We start from the raw sequence: 22,362 nt of genomic DNA on the forward strand, positions 1-22,362 counted from the left end.
AGGTACTTCTAGATTTTACTTGCAGTCTGAATGCAAAGTTTTGAATTGCAAGTAGAAGGGTGACTGAAATGAAAGCAACTTAAGCTTTATATACATGTCTCCTTAAAAAAAAACCAAAACTGTAGATGTGAGGCACAAAAGAACTGGGAGAAGCAAATTGACATAAGTACCTTGCTTGGGCCAAAGTCCCATAGTTCCTGGTATGAGTTGGTTTTTGTGATATGTGGAAGACTAGGAATAGAAATTGCCACCTTTGATGTAACTGTTATCTTCCAAATAATTTTTTTCCATACTTAAAATAAAACTGAAGTATCTTTAAAGGAGTTGCTTTTCCTCTTTTTCAGTTGAGGATTGATGCTGAGGGTAGTGAGGGAATCTCCATGTTCAGTGATTAAAGATTGCCATCTGGAAATGACTGAAGTGGCCTCACATAAATACCTAGTATATAAATGAAATTAGTTTAATTCAGTATAGTAAAAGTTTATCTGTTTCTAAGAAGTCGGAGGATATAAACATTCCAAGAGGAGTAGCATTTAAATTATATCCTGCATTTAAGAAGAAAACAGTTGTGCTGGTATACTAGAGAAAGGATATTTTTTGTGTTCTTGACCACTTTGGGTTGCATAAGTTTTTCATGGTTTCCTTTATAGTCTGAACAGCAGAAATATATTGATGGGTGCTGTACTAAGTCAGATTAGTACTGTAACAAAAGCTCTACTTTTGCATACTCTGAAAATCTGAATTGGATTGTATTCCTTTCTGATGTGTTTTTCCAAAAACTGCTGAATATTACTCCTTCCACGCTTGAATTTCACAGAAATCAAGCCTCCAGTTTTAAATTTGTTGTGTTATGAAAAACTATTATCTAGGCTTTATCTGAGGAATAGTTACTTGTGCAAAAAATTCAGGAACGAGTTGAATCTGTGAATCCCATTTTCTAGATTAGAGATCTAACGACAGATGCTCTGGTCCGATGACAGTGTTTCATGCCTTACCTCTCCCCGAACTCACTCTCCAAAAAAGCTGTAAGCTGGTGAGACATGGATGTTTTTAAGGAATATACTGTGAGCTCTGAGATTTGTGACTAGACTGAGTAGGCAAGGACTTATACAAAAGAGTGTGTCATTTCTCATTTGAGTTCGCGCATGAAGGATAGTCCAAGATGCCCCGTTTGGAACTATTTTGATACTTTTATGGAGTTGCAGAAATAACTCTCAAGAATCTAAATATTGTCAGGGCTTGCAGAGTTCTTGAATATGTAGGGTTTTGGGTGTCAGCTGAGCAAGGGATTTTAGAATCCTGATTTACTGAGTCAAGTCTCTGAAAGTAGAACTGGTGGTAGTAACCAACATTGCACTAAACTTCTGTGCCATTCCTTTCACACAAGTGTCTCCAGTATAGCACCATCTATCTATAACATTATCATCCACACAAGCAGCAAAAATCCTTGACCAGCCCTATTTTACATTTTTTTCCTCAAAAATCTGTCTCCAAGGACAGGGAAAAAAAAAAGAAATTAATTTCCTGTTTCTGGGCAATGTGTCTTCCTTACTTGCCCCTTTTTGTTTTTAGATACTTTGTCTAATGTGTAAAAAACCTCTATAAGCTGGATGAATTAAATATGAAAAATAGAATGTATTCTTGCAGCATTATAGTGAGTATCCCTCTTTTCTCTCTATTTTGTTGGCCAAGAATCCTTCCCTTTGGAAATAAAATCAGACCTTGGATCTAACATGAAGATACCTGTTGATCCTCAGTAGTAGATTCTAAGTGGTGGGTTTTTTTGTTTTTCTTCTAAAATGTAAAAATGTGTTCCTGAAGTTCTGAGGTAGGTATGGATTGATCAGATTTAGAAAGTATGTGATTGAGCACAGAGCCTTTCCTGTGCATGTTAAATCTGAGCAGGATCTTCTTGAAAGCAAGCTGCCCAAGTTGTACTGTAAGCCCATAATAATCTTTTTGTTCTTGCTTGCTCTAGCAGTTTTAGGCTTTTGGATTTTTTTTCTTTAAACTAGCCTACTGTTGTTATTGTGCTTTGGAAGTATGGATTATTCAGAGAAAAACTTTGAAGTAAAATCAAATGTTGTCCCTAGAACTAAACTAGTTATTTAACCAGCTTTGGGAAAGCAATGAACCCCAAAATATCCAGGCAATATTGTTGTTGAACAATTCCAGTAAGGATACTGTTGAAGAGTTTGTGACTAGGGAATAAAAATTCCCTAGGGCAGAGCAGCAACTGATGTGGAATTAGTATGCTGTTTCTAAAATAACATGGAGCTTGAAACTTTTGTAGTTGCAAGAACCTGCCATTATTTTACTAAAAGTCTGATTCATCTGAGCCTTTTGGGCTTAAATTATTCTCCTCAAATTGTTTCCGTCATTAATACAAACTTTATCTGTCCATGTTCTGCTATTTACATGTACGTAAAAAAATGTGCTGAAGAAGTGTTTTGTGTGTGTGATGCCTATCTTCTTTTGAAGTGAGAAGACCACAGTTAGAGAAAGCAGTCCAGCTTTGAAATTTTTTTATCATTAATATTAGGGAAGCAGATTGTAGAGACAAGACTGTGGGTTGTATCCTACCAAAAAGAGCAGGAATGCAAGCTAGGGGAGAATAAATCTCTGCGGTTTTATAACACAAGACATTTCTTGTTCTTAACACCAAAACTAGTAATAGTGAAGTGCATGTGGGAGATAAAAAGAATGATTTTCTGCATGATATTGGGTGAGGAAAACAATTTCAACACCTGGAAGATCAATATAGAAATAGTTATTTAAGATAGCAGTTCTGCAGGAAATGTCTTGCTCTATTTGTAGTCTGGTCAGAAATAATGAAAGACTTTGACTGAAATCCCTGTATTGTTCTTTTCAAAAAATAAGTTTTTGATGAAAGGGACATCAGAATCTAATCATGAGCTGGTAAGACTGCTGTGTGTATGTCTAGGATGCTTCTGGGAAAAAAATAAAAATTCTGTAAATATTCTGAAGATGCAGCTGTTGTGAAACTACAGCAGTTTTGAAGGAGTTGAAGAGAAGCAAAGAGTTACCCGCTATGACCCAGGAGATTAAATACTCTCTCTGCCTTTGAAAGGAAGTGTATTTGTCCAAGTAAGAAGGGAGGCAAAATGCCATCAGCACATATAAAGTGGTGAGTGACATCAGGAGGAAGAAACTAGACCTGTAAACTGTGGAATAATGCTTTCCCTCAGTTCCCAGGAATAAGGTGTGTCCTCAAGCCTTCTAGTTCCTAAGCCTGCTAGCAGAGTCTGTGGTATGAAGCATTGCCTGCAAGAGACACAGTTGCGGAATGAGTAAGGCAAAAGGGTGTGCTCAAGTCCAAGTGATGAAAGGGGACTGCATTGAAAGATGCTGACAGAGCTGGTGGAAGCTACTATGAGGGCTACTGTCTGTCACCTTAAAGGTCCTGTCAATCAGGGAACATTCCTAAGTGATGGAAAAGGTAAGCATCAGGCCTGTCTTCAAGACATGTACATAAGAGGATCCCAGAAACAACTAGCAGGTTATCCTCCCTTCATTCTCTGGGAAGGCAAGGGATGATATCTGCCAAAAGATGACTTGGAGGCACACAAAGGACAAAGTGACATCAGGGAATGCTCAGCACAGCTTCACCAAGGACAAGTTGTGCCGGGACCAACATGAACTTTGCTTTGAAGAGATGACTATCCCATTGGGCCAAAGCAAGAGTAGTCACTGCCATTTATGCTGACTTTAGCAAGGTGAATGACACAGCCTGCCACGGTGTCCAGATGGGTAAACATGGACAGGAGAAGGGGACTAAACAGTGGGAGGATTGCTGTCTTGTGCTCAGTAGGACAAATCCTGCACACAGGGAAGCTGCTAGTGGTGGTGTGCCTCAGGTCAGTGCTGAAGATGATGATGGTCTAAAATAAGGGCCAGAGTAGTAGTTAGACAAGACACCTTCCGTATAGTTGTGGTTGTCCCTTCCCATCTGGGAAAGGCAGGACAGCTGGTGGGGTTGTCTCTTGCCATCTAGGCAAGGAAGCAGCTCAATGGAAGCCAGGCCTTCTCCTCTGTTTCCCTCTCCCTCGGGGCTTGGTGCAGAAAAGAAGGCACCTCTTCGTGAGAGGTAGTGGTTGGGAGATGGGAAAGAAGGGCCCACGCAACCCTTTAACAGTCAACAGAAAATTGTTTATTAGTGGAAAATGTCAGAGGTGAGACTGCATGATGTCCATAGAGTTTGTTTTCTCCCAGCTAATGTCAGGTGTGGAGGCTGGGCTGCTGGTAGCAATCTGGCCAGTCACTCCTGCGACACTGTTGGTGCAATCTCACAGAAGGAGTCAGAGTATCCCGGTGTAGTGCCAGGCCATCCCTCTGGTAAGTGGACCCACTCCTATTCGTTCTTCTTTGTCTTGGGGTGCCAAGCCATGCCACTGAAAAGTCAGCCACACTTTCTGTGCTTTTTATTATTTCTGTGCATGCTTTAGTGTTCTTTACATGGTGTAGCTATAAGCTTTCCCTTGATGTCATGTTGTAGACCACCTCTTTTTATCTTACTCATTACTTCTGATCCACAGGACTTGCTTCTCTAGGCAAATACTTAAGACAGGCTTGATCTCTGCCAGGGGCTCTCCAGAGGAGTGCTTAAGGTGTGTGTGTTGGGGGGGGGGGGGGGAGGTTCCTGCAAACTTCTGCCCTGCTGGCTACCTCATAGAGTATAAAAGCTGTTCATAGCATAATACCAGATGAAGAGTAAAGGGAGATTTTTTCCTTACTTCTGTGCAGTGATTGAACTACAATCTCTAAAAAAATGTCTTGCTGGCTGCTTTTGAGACAAGCAGAATCGAGGCTGCTGAGAAGGTGGGGCTGATGTGCCTGCATTACCATGGTGACTGCAAGTCCTCAGACACCCCTTTCTCCTTTGCGGCTCTGTTCCTCGTTCTTGTGATTTGTATTGAAATTGAAAGTAGTAGCCTTTGATATGCTGTCCACTTGACTAATGAGGAAAGGTGATTGATTGTCAGAGGTGGTGCAGGTGAGGAGGATGTGCTGATGACCACTGACATTTTCATTTCATGAAAACCATTCTGGATGATGGAAATCTCAGGAAACCTTTTCCACATTCATACCATACCTCTTGTAATGCTGCCATTTGACCAGAAATAAAACAGGGACTAGCTTTAGCTAGCAGCGGGCAGAGGACAGATTGTCTCTATGATGTTTCCTTGCCATGGTTTGATAGGCAGATTATCTTTACAAGAAAAAGTTCTCCTATGATTATGCCTAAGAATACTTAGCCTGCTCCTACTGTGAATCTCTGAGATTAACTGAAGGGGATTTCGGGGTATGTCAGCACACTTCTGACATATCTAGAATTAGATTGCCCACCGACAGGATGTTATGTACAAAGGCAAGAGGTATTGTGTGATTTCTGTGGCTGGTGCTCTCAAAGTGAGCAATAAGAAGGACTGTATACTACTCTTTACTTAATAGAACAGTTGAATTGATAGAAATTATTTAGTTTTGCAGAGAGAGTTGTGTTGCAGTGTCTAGGGGGAAAATAAAATATTTTTGTAAACAAACTGCTTTCCTGTTGAAATAGAGGTCAAATATAGTGTTCCTGCTGCTGCTCTGGCTAGCAGACCTGTTATAACTGATTTCATTCATCTTTTTATGGTATTAGAAGTACTGAATGCAATCCAAAAACAAAATTAAAAAGAAAGCAAAAAAAGAGGCAGCATCAGAAGAAGGAAAGCTTTAATGTGAGAGAGAACGTAATCAACCCTCAGTTTTGTTACCTATTGAAAGAAAGTAATTTTACTGATTGAGAGAGAAGGATTAGTCACAGCCTTGCTTTCAAAAATGAGAATGGAAAAGACGCAGCCACTGGGACTGTGGGTCTGATGCTGTGCAAGGACAAGGCAAGAGTACAAGACACCTCATCTGTGTATCTTATGCCAATGGCTAAGTATCTAGGCATTCTTACTGTAGATGCTAGGCCTTGTCGACTGGATAGTTTCCAGAAAGCTGGGACAAAAGAGTGTGGAGATAGAAGTATCTAAAAGTGCCTTGCTATTTGCAAGTGGAGCCGAGCAGAAGAGAGAGCTAGCCATTTGACAATCCTTTGCTAGCTTCAAAAGAGCATAGAAGGATTACAGGCGCAAGCTGTGACAGCAAGTTAGCTGTGGATACAGCTGTAGCTGTAGAAATATGTTTCTAGGCAAATTGTTTGCCAAGCACTTGGTATATCAACAACACAGCCAGAGGGATTTGTGGCACAAAGAGCAGAAGATTCAAAGCTACAGAAAGGGATCTTTAATTTACAGCATGAGCAGTCCTGTGGTTAATGTAAGTAGCACAATCCATTCCAGGGTGATCTAGCATTAGAGGGAAAAAAATACCACAGAGGGCAGACAGTCCCGAGTTTTGGCAGCAGCAAGTGCTAGAGAATTCATTAGCTTCTGAGTTATAGCTGGATTTGGGTTTGCAGGTTTTGTTGGACTGGGCAGGAGCTAACAGATGCTTGGTTCAAAGGAGCTGTCAAATGTGCAAACCCTGGGAGGGAGAACCCACTGGAGGCTGGGATGCTATTTTGTAAAAGTCTTCATCCTTGTGATCTCTGCCTTTACTGTTTCCCCCATACCCTCTTTCTTGTGCCAGCAGGACTGCTCTGTGAGGTGGGCTGAGCAGGGAGCTGGGGTGACCCAAATTGGGTCGACTTGCTGATGAGATGCCATCCCCTGGGATCTGAGCCATGCAGGCAGAGCTGGAGGCGTGTGACAGGATCCAACAACAGGGCTGAGCCAGGTCCAGGGTCCAGCTGGGAGCAACAGGAGATGACACTGGAGGCAGGAGTGAAGTTGAACCCTCCAGCACTGTGTGTCCAAGGTCGTTGAGGGAAGAGAGCTGAGGCCAGGCTGCACACAGTAAGGATCTTACATAGGGCAGGGCTGAGTGGTGCACCCTGACATGACCTGAGCTGGAGCTCATGGTCTCATGGAAATGAGTGGGTAAGGGTCCCTAGCCAGATTGCCTAGGCACCTAAGTCCCTATGAGCCCTGATTAGTAAGCGGAGGTTGGGGCACATTCGAGCAGGGCAGCAACACAAAGCCTGGGCCTCTTGTGCTGTGGCTACGCAGCCTGTGGAAGATATGAGGTATTGGTTCAAAGCTTCACTATCCCAAAGGAGAATGAAACCAATGTCTTCTGCTAACAGGAGTGAGGAGGGAGGAGGCAGTAAAAGATGAGAGGAAGAGGAGGCAGATATAAGACCCAGTTCCTGGGTCCTCGATCTTCATTTATGCATGATTCTGGTACTGCAGTGCTGTGGGAGCACGAGGTGGCTTGTTAGCTCACTGACAAGCAGTTTAGCTACTTCTGTCTGTCCAGGTGCAGCTCTAGGGGGACCTGCACCTCTTTCTCTTGCTGAACAGCAGAAAGGGGAGCATGGGATGGCAGCCTGTTAGAGTGCCAAACACATTTTGTATTTGTGCATAAGTGTTTTGGTTGCGTTACATGGCAAAAATAGTTTATAGACATTTCTTGCTAATGTTACTACTGGGAATGAGTTTTTTATTATGTTCTTGTAGATCTAATCCCAGTTGTGTTATATTAATGGAGGTCATAGGAAAGCAGCAGGAAGGCAAAATATTTTGACAGACTGGTCCGTTTGCTTATATGACTGAAGGAGTGGAAACACTGCACCAGAAAGAAAATGTCAAAACTCTCCCATATCTGAGACAAAGTAGCAGCTGGGTTGTTTAATACCCTGAACAAAAATGGAAGCTTTTACAGATGAAGTAATAGGTGTGTTGTGAAAACAAAATGCGTTGTCAGTATAAGCCAGAGTGACATGCACACTGCTTTTATATTCTCAGGGCTTGTATCAGAGACATAGAAAAAAGTCATGATAAATATTGCACTTTGATTGTTGGGTAGCAATGAAAAAATGCTGCCAGCTCTGAGAAAGAGGTGAACAAGTTTTCAAGAACTGCAGCAGTCACAATAGTGGAAAAATAATGAATACGGCTGGGATGTGAGAGGTATTGTCAATGGCTCTACCAGAAGAGTTAACAACTGCAGAGAGAAACTGTTGAATGAATATTGTATATCAGAAGAAACTCAATTTCCTGATATTGTTATGTAGTGATCCAGATGTATTTGGTAAAGTTTCCATTTTGCACAAGGATTTGGGGCTGATGCTTCCTTTGGGTAATGTCATTTTTAATCAATGGCATTTTCTCCCACTAGCCTCACCAGGGAGATTGGATTCTTACCTCTGGGCTCAATCTTTGCTGGATGTTAGTGACCTTGTTGAGATTACTTAATCTTTTCTTCCTTGGTTTTCTTATGTGGACAATACCAAAGGTATGTTGGTGATTGGTGATTCAGAATCTGACAATGTGTGTCTTTGTTCTCTGTTTTCCTTTAAAGAAACTAGGAGTAGAGTGGGTAATATGAAGAGCAGCCTACCTTGATAACACACTGCTGCAATTTAATTTCTTCGTGTTGCATAAAGGTCAAACACAACCCTTTTTTGTTGATGTAGCTAACGGGATAGTTGTGACTGATCACTAATCTTTACACTGACCTTTCAAGGGCCTTGTTCTAGCCAGCTGCTACTTCCCTAACAGTGTTGAGGGACTGATAGTTCCCTGACTGGATGAAAGATCCAGCAGTAGCTGGCCCTGAAGAAATGATGTGGATTTGTAGAGAGAGGTTTTAATTCAGCCATGACATCTTCCTGGTAGAAGAGGGAGCATTTGTATCAGAAATGGGGTCACCAGCAGGTCCAGGGAGGTGATTCTCCCTCTGTACTCAGCACTGGTGAGACCGCACCTTGAATCCTGTGTTCAGTTCTGGACCCCTCACCACAAGAAGGATGTTGAGGCTCTGGAGCGTGTCCAGAGAAGAGCAACAAAGCTGGTGAGGGGGCTGGAGAACAAGTCTTATGAGGAGCGGCTGAGAGAGCTGGGGTTGTTTAGCCTGGAGAAGAGGAGGCTGAGGGGAGACCTTATTACTCTCTACAACTACCTGAAAGGAGGTTGTGGAGAGGAGGGAGCTGGCCTCTTCTGCCAAGTGACAGAGGACAGGACAAGAGGGAATGGCCTGAAGCTCCGTCAGGGGAGGTTCAGGTTGGATATCAGAAAAAAATTCTTCACAGTAAGAGTCATTGGGTACTGGAACAGGCTGCCCAGGGAGGTGGTCGAGTCGCCTTCCCTGGAGGTGTTTAAGGAACGGGTGGATGAAGTGCTTAGGGACATGGTTTAGGGAGTGTTAGGAATGGTTGGACTCGATGATCCAATGGGTCCTTTCCAACCTTGTGATTCTGTGATTCTGTGATTCTGTGATTCTGTGATTGTGTAGCTGAGAGACATAGTTTTAATAGAATAGTAGTGTAGCTGCACAAAGGGATGGGATTTAGATATCAGATTGCAAGTGTAGAGCACATATTTATTCAAAACTGCAGAAAATGAGAGGGGGTGGGGAGGAGGTGAGAGGGATATTGAATGTTTCCTAAGATACACACAGCGCTAACCAGAGCTAAAATGGTACACAGAGGGTATGTTCTCAGCTGCAAATCCATCACAGTGTTGGCACTTTTATTTTTATGGAAAAACTGTTGTTTCATCACAGGATGAAAATTGCACAGTCCTCATCTTTTCAACACTGGTAAAGTTATGATTCTTCTGGTTACATAGTCTAGGAAAAAAATTCGCAGCTTACCACTGGCATTTTCTTTAACCTTAGATCTGGGACACCAGCTTATTCTACAGAGATGCTAATTTATTTTTTTACCAATAATTTGTTCTCTGAAAGGGAGAAAATTAAGGAAGGAGTGATACTGAAGGATACTGGCATCCTAGCAGAAAAAAATATATGTCTGACTGAGGAACCTTTTTTTCTCTTTTTTGAACATGCTGGTACCTACAAGGCATTCTGCATTCTAGAAATCCACTATGCTAAGGTGGATTTCCAGCAAACAGTCACATTATTTCTCTGAGAACTCAGAAAAAAAACTTCCACTCCTATTTGACTGGGGGCTACATGTGGCCCTCAGTAAGTCTATCACTAAATGTATATAATTAAATCCATTATCTTCTATTTGGGTAGCCCTGTAAGGGGAGCAGCAGCAGTGGCAGTCAGACATTTTCTACTGCATATAATGAAGTGGGGTAATGCTGAGAGAAATGTATCTGGAGCTTTTCTCTCTCTGGGAATCTGATCTTTTTGAGCACATGAACTGCATGAGGATGAACAGGGGAAGGCACAATAGGTCACACAAAGAGCAAGAAGAAACGTTTTTTTAGAATCTTCTATTGCAGGGGAACAGAAGGAGGGAAAAAGGAAGTCTCAATATAACAGTCTTTTTCAGTGTGACTTTGAAGTTGTGTGTATTTCAGATAATAGGCTGGCATGCTATTCAAATTCCAGTCTAAAGTATGAACTTCTAAACATATAAGGTAAAATCCATAGGTGTGGAAATGAAGTGGGAGAGAAATAGCTATGAATCACTTTAGTGGTGCCGTGCTTCTTACATGAGAGTCATCAAACATGTAGGCCTGTTCAAAGGAAATATAGCCAACAATCATATTACACTGTAATGTAATAATGCAACATATACTGGTGTCCAGTCTAAAGTATGAACTTCTAAACATATAAGGTAAAATCCATAGGTGTGGAAATGAAGTGGGAGAGAAATAGCTATGAATCACTTTAGTGGTGCCGTGCTTCTTACATGAGAGTCATCAAACATGTAGGCCTGTTCAAAGGAAATATAGCCAACAATCATATTACACTGTAATGTAATAATGCAACATATACTGATGTGGTTGCCAAGCAGATAAATGTAGAAGTGATTAGTTCTACCCACATGAAACCAAGTAAAAAATTTCTCTGTTTGCTCAGTAGAAACAAAATGGGACCTAAATTGACTCGTTGAATACAGAGAAGTAAAGTAACCATTCTCACTCAAAGTAAAGCATGTTAGCAGGTTTACTATTTTGTCACACTTTTATCCTTCTGGACTTTGCAGGAGTGAGTGAATGACTTGTGTAGATGATCAAGGGTTGGGGGAAGAGAGTGGTGAGAAGGGAAAAATGTTTAAAGCTATACCTTTACCTTTTTTTTTTAATTTCCTAAATAATCTAATTTATATATGGATTTTAAAAGTTGACTGGTCATTTATCTCCATGGCATATTTAGGATATCTTATTCTGCTTACAAGTTCCCTTAAATCACTGAGGCCCTGCCACTGTTAACTGGGCTATCACATGATGCTCGTAAAGTAATGATATTATCTGATGAAGATGTTTGATGCCAAGGTCTGCATACTCTGATCTGTTAGCCTAGTTCTTTATACAGCTTTATTACCCAATAGACACAAAGAAGTGGGTGTTGAATGTAGTAACTGGCCCACAACTCAATTCATCTAGGTCACCTAGACAACTACTTAAATTATTAGTTCCTCTGAGGATTTAATTTTTTTTTCACTGAAAACCTCAATATTGTCAACAGTGTATGGAGGAGCAATCACTGTAGAGCCCTTGCAATTGGTCTGTAAATTGGTCTGTAAATAATGAGCAGCACCTGGCTTTTTTGGTAAATAATGCCACTGATTACATTAAAGACTCCATCCTCCCATGAATATATAGGAATAGTTTAGCCTTTCAGGGTCTATACCTTTCTGAAAACCGCGTGTGTGCATTCTCTACAGAAAGCAAGCAAAATATGTGATCTCCCATGTCCTTTCCAGGCTGACTTTGGCATTATCTCAGGTGATGCCAGGGGTCAAAGAGACGTGTCCAGAGAGGAATGGGGAAACTGAAGAAAGAGGACAAGAAAAAGGAGAGTGAATTTTTCACTTAAGGTAATTGGGGCCTGAGGAAAGTTCAGCTCTTCATCTCTTTCAACTTTTGTTCTGGTTTTCACTTGCAAGAAAACTTGCCAGGCTTCTGAATATTTTCCCAGCTGATGTTCCACTTCATGCACTGCCCTGAAGATGGTGTTTCCATTATGTGGAAATCCTTAATTGAGGGTGGATATGGGTGTTGCTGGAAATGCAGAGTGCTTTTCCCACACCCATTGCAGCCAACAGCTTGCCTGCTTGGGTTGTTTGAGGGACTAAGTTAAGTTCTCCAAATGTTTAGATCTAGCAGCCTTGAACCATTACATGCCTGAAAGCTGTTCTTCCTACTAATCTTCCCAAGACTTGTGAAACCTGGCTTTTCTCTTACAATATAATACAATTTTACTGTTCTTTACATCTTAGCTGTACAAAATCATTGGTCCGACGCTGTCAGCTGCTCCTATGTGAATTAAATCCCTGCTTAAACAGTTTAGGCACAGTTTGGTCTAGCCTACAAAGAATTTTCAAACAATTAAATACAAGCTGAATTAGAAAGATTTTTATGATTCCTTGACATATTATGTCTTCAATGCGCATCTCTTAACTTACATAAACCTTCAACCAGTCCCACAGGACCATCAGAACAGCTCTTCTGCAGCTTACACACCCACAGGCTTTTGGATTTGATCTGGTTTCTTACTTAATCTACAATATGTGCAGATAACATCAATATGTAAGAATATGTGAGGAAGAAGAGGGAGAATGAAAGAGAAATTATTTTTCCTCTAGTTTTCTATGTGGATTTCAAAGCATCAAGGCCGGTTTAGTGTAGCTAGCAGAAGTTCTTGAATATCCTCGCTGGAAATGAAGAGGAGAGGGTAGGATTTCCCTTTCTCACTTTTCTTTAAAGTCACCTGAGATTTTGCTAGCAAAAAGGGACAGGTGCGTGAGTGCTCATACAAAGAATTGTTGTGCATACTCTGGAGAGACATAGAGTGGGAAAGTAGCTAGACCCCCTTTTCTATGTGCATGGTGGCTGAGATGACTACTGCTTACCCTCCAAAGTGCTTGAGATTGGAAGGGATAATACTCTGCTTCCACTTAGCAATGGTATACGTATCAGGCACTTTGCTCTTTTTCTTTAGTGTAGGAATCACTGATATAGCTCAATACAGTCGAGTTTCTTGCTCACTGACATTGTAATTATGAAATCCTGTTTATGGTCCAATCCCAGTTCTGTTCTAAGTATGGGCTGCTCTCAATTCTTGGGCAGGTGGCAGTCTTCTGCTGAACCATCAGACCAGAGATGTCTTCCCACTCAGTAGAAGGTACAATCTGTTCAAGTCTGCTATTCAGACCTTCTTCTGCATTTGTTTCTTGAGGGAACTCCTGATCTAGTATTGCTCAACACCACAGACTGGGAAACAGATCTGGGTATCCCAGTTCACCTGCTTAGCAATGCAAAGGAAGTTCAGAGATCTAATGGGCAGGAAAAGATAGGAAGCTAGCCAAAGACAGCAACTATTGCTGGGTATATTAACCCTTCCTAGACACACTCACTCCTGAAGCTGTGATCCATCATCTCTGTCACAGCAGATGGTGATAAGCAGCTGATGTGCTAATGTACTGTTATCACTGTACAAGAAAGACAAAATTAGCTGCCATGTCTAACTGGCTTGAGAAAGAAATAAATAAGAAGCCAAAACAAAAAAAGAAAAAAAAATTTACAGTTTTTCCTTTGGAAACACTGAAAAATATGTACACTTTAAATGAGAAATGTTCTTTGGTGTCCCGGCAGCTTTTGAATAAAACTGACAGTTTCTTTTCCAGTTTCAGTGCTGCTCTTCTCTAAAATTCAGGGCTAATAGAGGACTAGTACAGTTGTGATGGCAGAAATGAGACTAGCAGTAATCTTCAGTTTAGACAGATGTTGCTATCAGGATTCTCAAAACTTTTTCTTTGGAAAAAACTCCACCACCCTCTGTAATTACAAAATCAAATTACTATCCTAGTGATTTTTCATATAATTGTTTTTGGTTTTGAGGATTTTTGTATTTGCCTGTTGACATTCTTTGGTGACAATTTGACTTTTATTTTAACTCAAAACCATTGCAGGATGATGTTTGGTTCAAGGAGTGAGCTTTGCTTTCACTAAAGGAATAAACTGACTATGCTGGTTTATATGAGTAGTGAAGTGCAAATGATCACATGCTGAAAAGGTCTTACAAACATATTTTGGGAACCATGGCTGCCTTTGAAGACTCTTTAGCCTGAGATCAAGTGGAGGGAGCACTTTATTTGCAAATACATTTAGTTGTTGTGGAAAGAGAAGTGTCTTTACTTGATAAATGCTTCTGTGAGGACATGTGCAGGTGGTACTTTTTGGTCTAATTCTCAGATTGCTCTGCCTTGTGCTGGTGCAGCAACCAGAAAATTAAGGAGTATAAACTTGATATTCCAGCATAACTTTTTAGGGACCCAAAGTACATTACATAGTTAGTGTGGTGTAAGGTAATAGAAGAAATTTTACAGGATAGTTATAAGAGAAAGACTAATATGAGGAGCATCTTAACAAATATGAATAGTAATTGCAAACGGCATATGACCAGTTTAGTTTTAGTTTTGCTAGTAGAAAATGGGATAACTGGAAAATGCTGGAGGTCAGAAGATAAAAAAATAAGAAATGAGGTAAAACTCTTCTTGTTCAGAAGTCGAGAATTAGGTCACAAACTAGCTAATAAATATACCTATTTGTTACCAGGTAGAAGAACAAAAGTCAATAAGTCAATTTATCTGCTGCTGATATTGTTACCTTACACAGTTACACTGTTTACACAGAAATAACTTTGTATTGGGGATAATTGTAAAAAAAATAGATCTTTTTCCTCTGGTTGTTGCTCTGGTAGTGTTCTTAGGTCCCCATCTTCAAATACAGAATCATAGAATCATAGAATGGTTTGGGTTGGAAGGGGTCTTAAAGATCATTCAGTTTCAATGCCTCTGCCATGGACAAGGACACCTCCTACCAGATCGGGGCCTGATCCAACCTAGGCTTGAACACTTTAAGGAAGGGGTATACACAGCTTCCCTGGGCTTTTTCCCCCTCACCTTAAAATCACAAATTTTGTGTGTCAAATATCCCTGTAATTCATAAATCTACTGTATCCTATTTTTTTCATTTTTATTTCATGTATGGTATTCTAAAATTTTAATTAACATTCTCTTTCATCCACACTGAAAGCCTTGTTTCTTTGAGGCTGACTCCATGAACTCTCAGCTGATATCCCTGCTCATATCTGGGGAAAAAAAGGATCCATAATTGACACTGCAGCTCTTCTGCACAGGATAATTGTACAGAATTTGCCTTTTACTTGGTAATTTTCTACTCGTCTTGTGACAATGCATATCTTTCCAGAGGGATTTAGAGTTGCAGTCATTACACTCTGTAGAAGAGCTAAGAAGAGGAATATATGTTCTTATTATGCAGTTGAGTCCTGGTGAAGATATTTTCTTGCCATCCGGGTTTATTTTCCCATCATAGTGAAGAACCAGAAGTCTGATGGTAAAACACAGTTTGTTATGAAGTGACCTTAGCAATATTGTGTAAATTTATGGTGTAATCTGTTACCAGCAGGAGTTACTTAAGTGGATGAGAGTATCTTTCACATCCCACTTTGCTAAGCTCCTTTGTTACATACTCCGAAAAGAGGTGAAGGGATCTATGTTTGCATGGTTTCCACTTTCCTGTTCAGGGAGCTGGAAGTGGCTCTACCTAACTAGGTAAGGCCAGTCGGACATCCCTGCTTACTGAGACTTGACATGAAGTCTCCTCCTGCACTAGGGCAGGCTGTGTAATTCCACAGTGAATCCCTTTATGTAACTGCAGCTTCCACACTTGCACCTGCCTTTTCTACAGACTTATTTCTAATTACTTAGGCAGCAAGTGCTGCACTCCTGCGGGAAAATTCTGTGCCAGGTGCTCACAGTAGGCACTCTGTTCGTGCTACTGCACTGCAAAATGCCCATGTTCTGTAGTCTTCTCCTTTTTTCCCAGTATTTCAGATGCTCCCTGACATGTTGCTGAGTCACACCTCCAGTAGGCAGCTCAGCATGTCTCTGCATTCCCCTTGCACCAAATCCCACCACTGTCTCACTTTCAAAACTGCAGCTTCCTGCGGCTTCATTGCAAGATAGGAGCTCCTCATTGTGTGCCTTTAGTCATGGTCATCTGGCATGCACAAAGGTCAGGCTTTGTTCATGTCACAGAATGAGACCTAGGTATGCATCACCCCCTTGCATGGTCATATTTCTTCGTGATGCAAAAGCGAGCAGGAGACGACCCACAGCATACACAGTCACTGTCCTTACTAGGAGATTGGCAAAGGAGGTTTATGAGGTGCATCCCAGGGCTTAGCTCCCTTCAGAGTGGACATATCCCTCTGTGTGTCCGCTTTTGTGCACTGTGAGAGAAACATGTCCACTGCTAGCTGGTGTTTCTGTGACCTGCATAGGAGGGATGTTGCAGGACATGTTGTAGAGCACAATATACAAGGAAGTTTTAGTTTTCTGACTAATTTTCCTTGCTGTCATAAGGCCCAACACAAAAGATCTCCTGCCACACTACAACTGACTGGAGTTGTCATTCAAAGTCCTATTGTGTCCCACAAAGAGAAATGTTGTCTATCCAAATAAAAATCGGTGTTGGTCTTTGGGGCTCCTAAGTACTCCTTTGTTCAGTCCTGCACTGTGGTTTCTGGGACATATGTAGTAACATGCCATCCCATTTCACCTTTGGGTCTCTGAACTAAGAAAGCTGAGACTTTTGCTTTAATGGTCACGTTGCATTCTCAGTCAATGTCCTCTGAAGAGGTGAAGCATTGAACACAATGCAACACAACAGTAGTGATGTCATCTAGATATTTAATAAGGGTCAGAATACTGGAGAAGGAAATCCAGTGGTGTACTTTGCCCTGTTAGAGAGGGATGACATCCAGGGGAAACTTCAGAAAAAGAGTAATATTGAAAAAAACTTCAGAAAAGAGTAATATTTAAAGGTGGAAAGAACAATATTGCAAACAGAACTTAACAGTCTTGTTCACCGCTCCTTACCATATCCCTGTATTTTGGGAAATTGCTGTTGTAAGATTCAGCCATCCCAAGTTTAGGAGAAAATTTGCTGTGTCTTACATAGGAATAACAAGTCTCTGCTTTGAGGACCACTCAGAAGAGTACAATGTCATTACTGAATATGCTTTAATTGTTCTTGTAGCTCTTTGTTTAGCTTGTTAATTACATTTTTTTGTTCCTTTCCAGTTTTAGAAACACACCTGTGAAAACTGTTCCTCTCTGCTACACTTCAGATAGTGGTCAGAGACAATTAAAGAAATATATGCAGGAGAAAGAAAGCAGGGGCTGCTAAGAAAGGTACATTAAGAATGTATTTATAGATACAGAATCTTTTCACTAATTAGTCAAAACAGAAAGCAAAGCAAGGATGGTGCTGGCCTGATACAATGCTATCTTCTCAAATTTGAAGGAATAAGTTATGATTACTAGTGCCAGAGACTGTCCTACCATCCCCTGCTTACATATTGCATTTTCTTTACCATAACCTGTTATATCTCTGCATGGTACTGAATTGACTCAGGGTGAGTTTTAAGCTATAATAAAGCCTCAAACCCAGAGATTTCTGTTTTAAGATTGTTGCATTACCTACATAGTGGTAACCTGGGATAGAAAAAGCACAAAAGGAAATTTTACAAGGCTTTATCATAATATATTATTAGGAGGGAAAGCTTCGGCAAGGCCTGGTTCACTGCCAAAGAATTATCTATTCTGAGCAGGCACATTGTCCTATTGCTGATCATTAGGCTAGGTTCAGCTTGGCAAATTATAGATCACATGAGTTGTGGTCAGAGAGCCAGTTTTAAAGTCACTGTACAACAAGAACGCCACCTGAGGGCCCTGGGTAAGAGTTTTGAATAGCATTACATGAGATAAGTAGTAGTTCTTGCCTTCAGTTGTCTTTGTTACTCCAGAGAAGTTACCACTTGCATAGAATGGTTCCTATGGTTGTGTACAGTTCCTGAGCATCTGTAGTTCAGGGCTATATGGAAGTGAACTGAAGCCCAAATAATGTTATGCAAGTATGCCCAGCTGTAAATTGGGTGCTAACACAAGCAGTTTGAGGTGCTCCTTAAGGAGAAACAGAAAACCGAGAGAGAGAGAGAGAGAGAGAGAGAGAGAGAGAGAGAGAGAGAGAGATGAGATAGGGAGAGGACAAGATCTCTTGCAACTATTTTGCAGCTACTGAATTGGGGTTCCAAGTCCTAACCTCCCTCTTACACATTTCAATCTGTTTTGTGGATGTGGGGGTATTTTTTTCCTTACCACTTGCGTTCTGAGCTAGTTACAGCCCAAGAGGTGATTTTTGTGATTCTGAGTTCAGCTGCAGTAGTTTGTATCTAAGCTACCTTCCCTAGAATCTGTGGCAACCAGTGTCCCCTGAGGATGAAAGAGATATCCAGAGGTGTACCATCCTGACATGTTTTTATGCAATGAGACACATTTCAGATATGAATTACAGTGGTAACTTGCTCTGTCCCCTGAGATTCTTTGATGGCAGTGTGCAGTCACTGGAAACTTGCTCCACTGTGCTGGCAGGTCTTAGTGTAAGCTGCAGCCACTGATTTCTGCAATCTGCTGTGCCCTTGTGCCAGAGATCTTGCCAGCAGATTTCTTGCAGGCAAAGGAGCTGCTGCATTGTCCCAGGTAAATAAAAGTCATTGTCGGCTCCAATTGCTTCGACCTGACTAAGTTCATGGTGATGAGTTAGAAATTTTTCATGGGACAAGCATTTCCTTTTCATTGACAACTGATTTTACTGGGGCTAATGTTGTAAGTTCTTACTACTATTGTTAAATTGTTTCATTGCCTTATGAAATTGTCCCATTACACAGACAAATAATATACTTGAGCAGAGACACGTTGAGGGGGAAACTGATGGTCATCTTGGCAATTCATCCTATTAAAATCTATCACTTCATTTTCACTGACTAACGGAGGTGTGTGATGTTGGATAATGTGTGACATAGTTTTGAGCTTTGCAATGATGCCTGTGCAACTGAAGTTAGTGACAATCTACATCATGGGCCCACCAAAGAAACCAAAGTTTTCTGGAATATTTAGCTTTTAAGTGTATTTTACTTGCTTTTACTTGTCTATAGGTAGTGAATAAATTCTACAGCTATTGTGAATAAATAATTCCTATATTCACCAACAGAAAGCCTTGTGTTTATATAAATCTAAGTGCAAAAAATTTTGCCAAGTGCAATTTTAATACTAACAACCTTTTCTGTCACCAGAGTGAAAAGAGAACAACTTGGCAGAAGTTCTTTGCTAGGTTGTATGTCCTCATATAAGCTGAGTGTGTTACTAGATCCACGTGGTTTTTGACACCAAGGTAGTGATCCTTTGTATCTTGAGCCAGGCTTAGTGTGCATCCTCTCCAACTGCTTTCAGTCTTGGCCTCGCCAGTTTATTAGCTGCAGTCCTATAGTGTTCTTAGTACTGTCCAAGGTGATAATTTTTAGCTCAGTACTCTCAGACAGTTATTGATGGGAAATTTTTAGAGCCCATAAGCCTATTTATTGGCTGCCACCTTCCTTTTCCTCAATCTCTTTCTCAGTTGTCACATTTGTTTTCCTAAGGCTCCTTCGCAGTTTGACCCGCTATTTTTTTTTTTTTCATTTAAATACATAAGAGATGATCTGAAACCAATCAAGGACCACTCAGAAAAGACTTTGAGAAGATATTTTGGGATTCGGTTGCTTTGTTCACATGAGTCATTTCTAATACAACTGCTTTTAGCTGCTAAAGCTTTTTCTAGATGAATAGTTCTTTTACTAACTTGGCAATGCATGGGGCCGAAAAACACATATCAGGTATTTTTCACTTTTTAAATGTGCAGCAGGATTAATCTGTATTTGCCTAGTTGTAATACTTGCTATTTGTGGGAACTCATGGACGTTAAATTAGGTATGATGGCTTCTTCTTGCTCTAAGAGTACAATAGATTTTTATGTTAAACATTGCAAAGTCTAAAACAAAGTTATCAAGAATAAAAAAGAGTGATTTCAAGTTCATAACACCTTCCATATGATGGCCAAATTGTTTGAAGATAAAATTTGCAACTGTCAGCTCAATCCTTCATTGCTTTCCTTGTCATTTTGTGAGTTATATGTAATGGAAGTGGTTGTAAATTGCTGCTTCTAGTGTAACTGTGCGGGGAATTTTCATCTGGGACCATGTCTGACCTGCATGATGTTCCTGGAAATGACCGAGTGCACTGTAGGGTGAAAGAGAACTGGACACAGTGTGCTCTGTCTTACTGCTGCAGAAAATAGATTTCCACATTTTTTCTCCTTATATTGTTTGTGTTCTTTCTGATGAGATTTATTTTGATCTATAGGAGGGCTACTAGACTAGGCAGTAACCACACTTGCCAGAAAGACAGTGTAACACTTTGGGGATTTTTGTTCTGGATTGTTTTTAAAATGAAAAAAACCCTCTTTTATTTTATTTTATTTCATTATTCAAAATGCAAGGATCTTTTATTAAAAAAAAAAAAAAAAAGAAGAAGAAGTAGACTGTTCTCTCTTCTCATAGCTTTTGATAGAGGTATAGGTACTTCTTTGGAAACATGTTTGCGAAGGGGTGGTGGTAATACTCTTGGTAGCTTTCTGTTCTGGAGAGGGTTTCCATGAATCAGTAAAAAAAAACCTGGACAAGCTGGTGGACTGAGATTGTGTTTTGCCTGCTTGGGTTTACTGTTTTTTCCCTCTTTTGTCCATTCGCTTTCTATTACTCTCTCCAGTGTGTCCCTTCGGCTCTGCTCCTTACAGCAACTGGATGGTTTTAGGAACTGTTACACTGTATTTTCTTGTGCTACTCAGAGTTTTATGGAAGTTACAGTTTAGCTCAGTGATTTGTACACTGGTTCTTTCTCCTGTAGAAACAGAGACATTCCTGGCACACCTAAATCCCATAGGTTTACTACTGATTCAGTTTTGTGATGGAGGAATTATGCTGTTTTCTTACCTGTGTTTGAACACCACAATTTCTGACTCCTGGGAGGAAAACGTTGGGATGTTAAATGTTGGGATGTTGGGATGCCGCTTTTTCAGCGGCATCCAGCGGCAGGATGGTGAGTACTGCTGCGGGGTGGCCATCTGAAGCAGTGGGGCGCTTCCCTGAGCCAGGAAAAGCCCAGGAAAACCCCGGTGGAAGCGGGCGGGCGGTGCTGGGTCCCAGTGGTTACTGTCCCAGAGGGAGATTTAAACGGTCCCTTGGGAGCACGACAACCCGGAGCACGACAAGAGGAGCACGTTAGTGTAACAGGTCAGTTTGAGTGGCAGTTTGAGCAGGGAGGGCACAGGGAGGGGCTGGAGGCCGTCCAGAAGGGACCACGGACTGCGGTCACAACCTGGCAGAAGATTAAAACTGATCCGGGTGCTGCAGCGAGCAGGATGGATGTTGCCACCCAGACAGAGCCTCAGTGGGTCCATGCAGCTCCCCAGACCCCGGGCTGTAGGCAGTGCCCCCCTCCCACATCAGCTCACGCCCCTGGCACTGCTCCACTTGTGAAAGCTGTGCTCATGTGGGGGAACTCCTTCGCCTGGTGGCAGAGCTGAGGGAGGAAGTGACTAAACTAAGGACCATCAGGGAATGTGAGAGGGAGATAGATCACTGGAGCAGCGTCCTCTCACAAGATCAGCAGGCTGCTGGAGTCAGTGCGGCTGAGCAACTGCCACCTGTGAACTGTAAGGTCGGGGGAACAAGAGATGCGGAATGGCAGCAAGTTCCTGCCTGGTGCAGGAAACCTGCTTCCCCCACCCAGACAACAAACCCTCAGATCCCTTTGAGGAACAAATACGAAGTGCTGCAGGTGGAACCCATCCCCAAGGATGAAGAAGATGGATCCCACAGCCTAGAAACATTCCCTAGGCTGCGCCATCCTCAGACAACCATAAAAACATCCTCCATAAATAAGAAGAGGAGAGTGATCGTCTTAGGGGATTCCCTTCTAAAAGGAAGGGAGGGACCCATGTCCAGACCGGACCCGCTCCACAGGGAGGTCTGCTGCTTACCAGGGGCATCAGTGAAGGATGTAACTAGAAAACTTCCTTCCTTGGTGAAAAAGACAGATTATTACCCTCTGGTAGTATTTCAAATCGGCAATGATGACATACAGCGCAGAAAGCTGAAAACCGTTGAGACTTCAGGACAAAGATGGAGGGCTCTGGGTCACAAGCAGTGTTTAGTTCCATTCCAATGCTAAGGAATGAGGAGCGGGAGGAAAAGGAAATGCTAAGGAAAGAGAAGCATTTGATTAATGCCTGGCTCCGAGCCTGGTGTGAGGAGAAAGGTTTTGGGTTCTTTGATCACAGGGTGACCCACCCACCCCTAGCCTTTCTTACTAGGGATGGGACACACTTGTCTCCTAGGGGGACTAAAGTTCTTACTAAAAATCTAGCT

At 41.5% G+C, this 22,362-nt stretch overlaps 1 pseudogene; it reads left to right on the forward strand.

Annotated features, from left to right (window-relative positions):
* Positions 1–3,366: 3,366 nt before the first annotated feature.
* On the forward strand, positions 3,367–9,257 carry LOC128851153 (uncharacterized; annotated as a pseudogene).
* Positions 9,258–22,362: the final 13,105 nt, after the last annotated feature.

This window comes from Cuculus canorus, chromosome 2 (genome assembly GCF_017976375.1).
Source record: "Cuculus canorus isolate bCucCan1 chromosome 2, bCucCan1.pri, whole genome shotgun sequence".
In the NCBI taxonomy this organism is placed as follows: domain Eukaryota; kingdom Metazoa; phylum Chordata; class Aves; order Cuculiformes; family Cuculidae; genus Cuculus; species Cuculus canorus.